At 37.8% G+C, this 6129-nt stretch overlaps 1 non-coding gene across 1 annotated transcript; it reads right to left on the bottom strand.

Annotated features, from left to right (window-relative positions):
• Positions 1-338: 338 nt before the first annotated feature.
• On the bottom strand, positions 339-443 carry LOC111764785 (U6 spliceosomal RNA). Its single transcript, XR_002797307.1, has one exon. It is a non-coding gene; the product is annotated as a U6 spliceosomal RNA (small nuclear RNA).
• Between the last annotated feature and the right edge of the window lie 5686 nt (positions 444-6129).

The raw sequence follows: 6129 nt of genomic DNA, 5'->3' as shown, positions 1-6129 counted from the left end.
AGAGCTGACACAACAAGATGACGCAACAAAAAGAAACACAGATTCCTGTGCCACTGACAATAACGGAACTGGATAAAGAACACACAGTAAAATGGACACAGAAAACAGACAACTGGGGTGGGGGTGGGGGGGAAGGGAAGAGAAATAAATAAATTAATTAATAAAAAATTAAAAACAAAAACAAAAGCAACTTAAACCCAACTAAAAGTCAGTCTTCTTTTCATTGTCATCATGTGCCAGCATTTCTAAACAATGGCAGTGATAAATTGCTCTTCCCCATTGGGTTGTATTGCTCTGAAGGCCTCTCCCACCCAATACATTTTTTGTTTTGTTTTGTTTTTAATATGGAACACTTCATGAATTTATGTGTCAAACTTGCACAGGGGCTATGCTAACCTTCTCTGTATCATTCCAATTTTAGTAATGTGCTGCTGAAGCGAGCACACAATCTATGCTTTTAACCATGATTGTTCAAACTAAGTTCATTATTTCATGGATGTTGGTTACTTTGCATATGTAAAAGGAAATATGCAGATGCTGGAATGATCTTTAGCTTCAGAGAGCTGTCCTTTCAAGAAAGGGACCAGTTTTTACTTCCTTTGTGGATTAAAAAGAACATCCATTTACTGTCATTCTGAGCTAAAAAAAACAAACCTGTGGTCCTTTGGATAGCTTTTGTAGAGGTAACTCAGCCTTCAAAATTTCAAAAGGCTTTTTAGTGTTTTCCCTGACCCCTGCCCTGATCTTCTTTTCTCTATCTGCCTTCCTGTAAATGTAGGCAACTGCAGTAGGCAATTAAAGATAAGCGAAGGTAGCTAGCTAGAATTGGGAATCTGTCCACAAAGAACACATGCCTGAGTAATTAAGATATCAATACATCATTTTTATAGTTCTCATAATGTGTTTGCCTAGGACATCGAAACAAATTATTCACAGTATGTGATTTCATTTTATTGAAAACATTAAGCAAACAATCATAATAATGTTCTTTTTCTCTCACAATCACTTGATCATTTATTATGCCTTTCAGTATCCTAAGAACTGTGTATGAAAATGTAAAGCAACCAAGAACAAGATGATTGGAATACATTTACTCTGCATCTGTTTAGAAAGGCAGAGTTTTATGGTCAAAAACCTTGACTCTAGATCCACCATTTCCTGATAGTGCGGTAACTTTCAGCAAGGCAATTAAGACCCTGGAGCCCACATTTCCTGGTCTGAAAAGGGAGAATGCGGGTAGCTAATCTAACCTTCCCACAGGGCTACTGCGAAGAGCAAGAGAAAAAATGTCCAGCAAACGACTTTGAAAACCCTGGAAGAGAGTTGTGACACTCAACACGAATGAGGGAATCGGGTTGGGTGTAACAACAAGACTTGTAGGGCCTTTGGCAAGGCTGGCGAGTAGGGACCATGCCTGTTATGGATGGAATTGTGTCCCCTAAAAAGACATGCTCACATTCTAACCCCACCCCTGTGACAGTGAACTTATTTGTAAATAGGTTCTTTGAAGATGCTATTAGTTAAGATGAGGCTAAAATGGATTAGTGTGGGTCCTTATCCAATAAGACTGGTGTCCTTACAAGGAGAGGAAATTTGGACAGAAGACAGAGAAAGGAGAGGACCATATGAGGATGGAGGTGGAGACTGAGTTTTACCCTGGATTGTCAGCAAGCCACCTCCAGAGCCCTCCAGACTTCCAAGGAAGCATGGTCTTGCAGACACCTTGACTTCAGACTATGAGAACTGTGAGACAATACTACTGGTTAAGACAACCAGTATTTGCTACAGCAGTCCTAGCAGATGAAGACAATGCCCAAAGCCATCAAATGTGCTTATTTATTTTGTAAAATAGGTCAGTCAAGTAAATCAGCCTGAATGTTGATAATTGTGACTCCAGTTTTGAAACCGAATACAGATGTGTCATGTTTTTAGGGATGTGTGCTTGCCTATTTCCTGAAATGAAGGAAAAGGAATTAGCCTTTGAGTATACTTCTCTGGCAGCAGAAGGAATTCAGATTAAATATTAGGGGAAACTTCCCAAATAATTCAAAATTAGATTATTCACTTAGCTGCTTTCACTACAAATATGGTCACCATCCCCTCATCTTTGTGTTGGCAGAAACTCCAGTATCTTCCTCTTGAGTCATCTCCTCCATGTCTCCTCGATTGTCTAAGATCAGGTACCTTAGGTGGGGCAAGGGGCTGTTCTGGTTCCACCATGATTGGCCAATGCCCGACGGCGTGAATACAGCCACACCCTGGCTGGCTCCAGCCCTCTGCAGATCACAGGAAAGCCCCATTCATGGTGGTCACATTATAGCTTTCTTGGTCTTCACTGACAAGCTCAGCTATGTTCCCTCCAAGTACAACCTGTATTGGGTGGCTCGATCTGAGGAAGTGATTTAATTATCACTAAAGTGGATGGTGAGTAGAGCCAAGGGAAACCTAGATACCTTGTCTGTTGGCAAAAGAGAGAGTGCCCAATTGTCTCAATTGCCCATTTGTCCCAGTTTGCCTGGGGCTGAGGGGTTTTTTGGGCTGTGAGGTTTTAGCATAGAACTAGAAAAATCCTGTGGACTGTGATGGTTGGCCACACTAGTTGAGGACAAAATCTTTGAAAAAATATTGCAGAAAAGTGGATGAGGAACATTATCTCGAAGAGTCTTGAAGAATATTATACCAGAATAAAAAACATTAAAATTGTTTGTCGGCATCAGTGGAAAGAATGGCTGAAAGCACTACAAAGAACTGGCCAGAGAAAACAAAAAACAATGAGAATGAAAAGATCATGTGTAAGTTAAGGAAGAATAGACATAGAGAGGAAAGGATGGGGAAGTGATGAAGAGAAGATGACCAATGTTTAACCTAAATATTTGTTATTTCTGGGGAGAATATGAGAACAATTGGATCAGAAACAATGGTCAAAGATATTGGATATATGGAAGAAAATTTCCCTTAACAAAAAATGATTATAGTTACAGTATTCTACACAAAGTCATTGAAAAGAGAGCTATACCTTTTTTTTTTTTTTTATAGAATGTAAGAAGCACTTTATTAAAACTTTATTCCATATATATAGCTTGGGTCAAATCTGTGCTTTCTGGCAGCTGGGCACCATGTTTCCTCCCATAGGCTCCTGCCTCCCTCCTCATTGCTCTCCTCAGAGGTCAAGCCAACAAAGAAGGGGTGCAGTATTCAACCATTTTAAAAAGTGAGTGAGACATTCACATAATTAAAATTCAGAATTTACAAAAGGTTATGTGGAGAAAAGTTTCCTTCCTATCCCTATCTCCTCACTTTTTATACAAATTGTGGGCATCTATACGTATTTTTTCTTCCTTAATAATATGTATTAAAGACTGTTGATGTTTCCTAATTAATGAATTTCTTCTTCCCTCTTTTTCCTCTCCCCCTCTTTTTCTTTCTCCTCCTCTTTCTTCTTCTCTTCTTCCACAATTGCCTTTGGGCCTCATAATGGGCCTTTATGTTCCCTGAAAAACAGCACAGCCAGCTGACACCACAGTGAAGTTCAAAGTCGATAAACGCTATCCACATACCCAGAATGTCTAAAAAGCTTTAGTCCTCCTTAATCATGAGGATACAACCAAGGATTACCACACATCAGAGGAATCCTTCAAATATGAAAAACAGAGACCAGACAAGCAAAAAACCAACTTGGAAAAAAACAGAGATTCATGAAAAACAAAACTTAAAAAAAACAAACATATAGCATTTTTAACTTCAGAAAGATAAGAGAGGCAAAGGCATCCATGAAGCAATAACTGTGATAAAGAAATGGAACATTCAGAAAATTATTAGACATTAATAATGTCTTTTTAAAAAATAATGTCTTAATAGATAATGAAAATATTGGTATAACTATTGAAAATAAAGTTGAGAAAATATTCTAGAAGTTAGAGCAAAAAGACAAAGATTTGGAAAACAGAAAAGCAATGATAAGAAACTCATAGTAGAAGTTAGAGAAATAGAGAACAGAAAAATCAGCAAAGATGAAATCATAAACCAAGAAGGTCTATCAATGGATGAAAACATATTCATATGAAGGTACAACATTGTGATATTTCAGAGCACAGATTAGATAGATAGATAGATAGATAGATAGATAGATAGATGGATAGATAGAATGATAAAACAAATGTGGCAAATGCTAATTATTGGTAAATCTGGGTATCTGGGTATGGAGTATGTATATTGGAGTCCTATGTATGGCTTCTATATTATTTTTGCAACTTTCCTGTAAATTTCAAATTATTTCAAAATTTAAAAAAATTTCTTTTGAAAGAAAAGGTTCCATAAGGTTCAAGTGACTTGTATAGGATCAGAAGTTAGAATGGCTTCAGATTTCTCAATAGCAACACTGGAAGCTTGAGACAATGAAACACTGATTTTAAAATTATGAAGGAAAATAATATCCAACATAGAATTCTTCTAGCAGTCAAACTATCAATCAAAGTTGAAAGTTGAATAACAATTGCAAATTTTTTATATACCTGTTCTCACTAGAGCATGTGCTTTACCAAAACTAGGGAGTAAATGAAGAATATGAACACATGGGACTCAGGTAACAGGTGATCCAGCCAAGGAGAGAAGTTGAAAAGTGATGGAAGATGCCCAGGATGACAGCTGTGCAGGAATCCTGACTATCAACCATCTAGGTGGAAAGAAAGCAGAAGACTCCAAGTGAGATGTTTATAAGGTGAATGTCCTCATGAAAAAAAATGTTTGGAGAGCCTGTTGGAGTGTACTTGCCACGTTAATGAACTTAGACAAAGGTAAAAGAAAACTAGAAAAAATGAAAATAAGCCAGCTAATACTGACTCTGGGGGGTGGAGGAGGGGGGAGAAAGTGTAATAATATATTGATACACTCAACTGTGAATAGTATTTGTATGGTTTTGATAATATATATACCATATATTGATTTAACCAAAAATTATCTTGATTTGGAGTGGCAGAGGGATTGTGGAGACCTAAATGGACACCCCAAAAATACAAAGCTAGTAATTCAGTGATGGCATATATTTGAATAATTATTTTCTCCAGTGATCAAATTCCCAGAAAGAAAAAAAAGTTCAAAGATCGTACCCCTTGCAAGTTAAAGTCCATAAACAAAACAAAAGAAAAGAAAAACTCCAAAGGAATTAAACTTATCCTAAACTATGGATCAAATACCCAAGGAAAGTAAAGCCTTTCTTAATTTCATATTCTGCTCAGTCCTAGCCAGATGGGATTCCTCTTTGCCTGGGTAGAGGTGGGACTTCTTCCATAGCTGCAGTTGGGTTCTCTGCACAGGTATTCTGTGTGAATTTTTAGGACCTTAGAAATTAACTCAGTTCAAGGCTAATTCTCTGACATATGCCCATTTTTAAGAGTCTTAACTAATCAGAAATCCCATAAAATTATCACAGTTCTGGCTTCACACTTATAAAATAAGCAGTTCATTGAACCGAAATCCATTAATCTTGGCAAAACAATGTTCCTGGGATCCCTGTCCTTAGAGTTGACAAAGACCATAGCAGAAATTTGAAGGTATCAGAGGTAAGAATAAAATCTTGGTTTTAGGTCCATCTTCTGTTGCAGTTTCCCAGGCCACTCAAGCAAATACTGTGAAATGGGTCCAGTTAAACAATGGGAAGTTATTCACAATGGTATGGATCTGGAAAAAAGTCCAAATCAAGGCGCCGTCAAGGCGATACTTTCTCCCTGAAGACTGTGGCACTCTGGGGCTGTTTGCTGTTGATTCTTGGTCCTTAGCTTGTCACATGGCTACTCACATAGTGGTCTCTCCTGGTATCTCCCTTCTCTTCTAGGTGCATCTGGTGCTCAGCTTCTTGCTTTCTGTGGCTTACTCTATGTCTGAATTTCATTCCACTTATAAAGGACTCCAGTAATGGAGTTAAGACCCATCCTGCATGAGGTGGGTCACACCTTAACTGAAGTGACCTTGTCAAAAGATCCTACTTACAATGGGTTCACATCCACAGGAATGAATTTGATTTAAGAACATGTTTTTATGTTGTACAAGCAGCTTCAGAAGACCAGTTTGCCAGGAGGTCAATCAATAGTATCTGGAACCAGGACCTTAAACTTAAAATCATTTGAGAGAAAT

The sequence above is a fragment of the Dasypus novemcinctus genome, chromosome 15 (genome assembly GCF_030445035.2).
Source record: "Dasypus novemcinctus isolate mDasNov1 chromosome 15, mDasNov1.1.hap2, whole genome shotgun sequence".
Taxonomy (NCBI): domain Eukaryota; kingdom Metazoa; phylum Chordata; class Mammalia; order Cingulata; family Dasypodidae; genus Dasypus; species Dasypus novemcinctus.
This window is presented reverse-complemented; position numbering and strand designations above follow the sequence as displayed.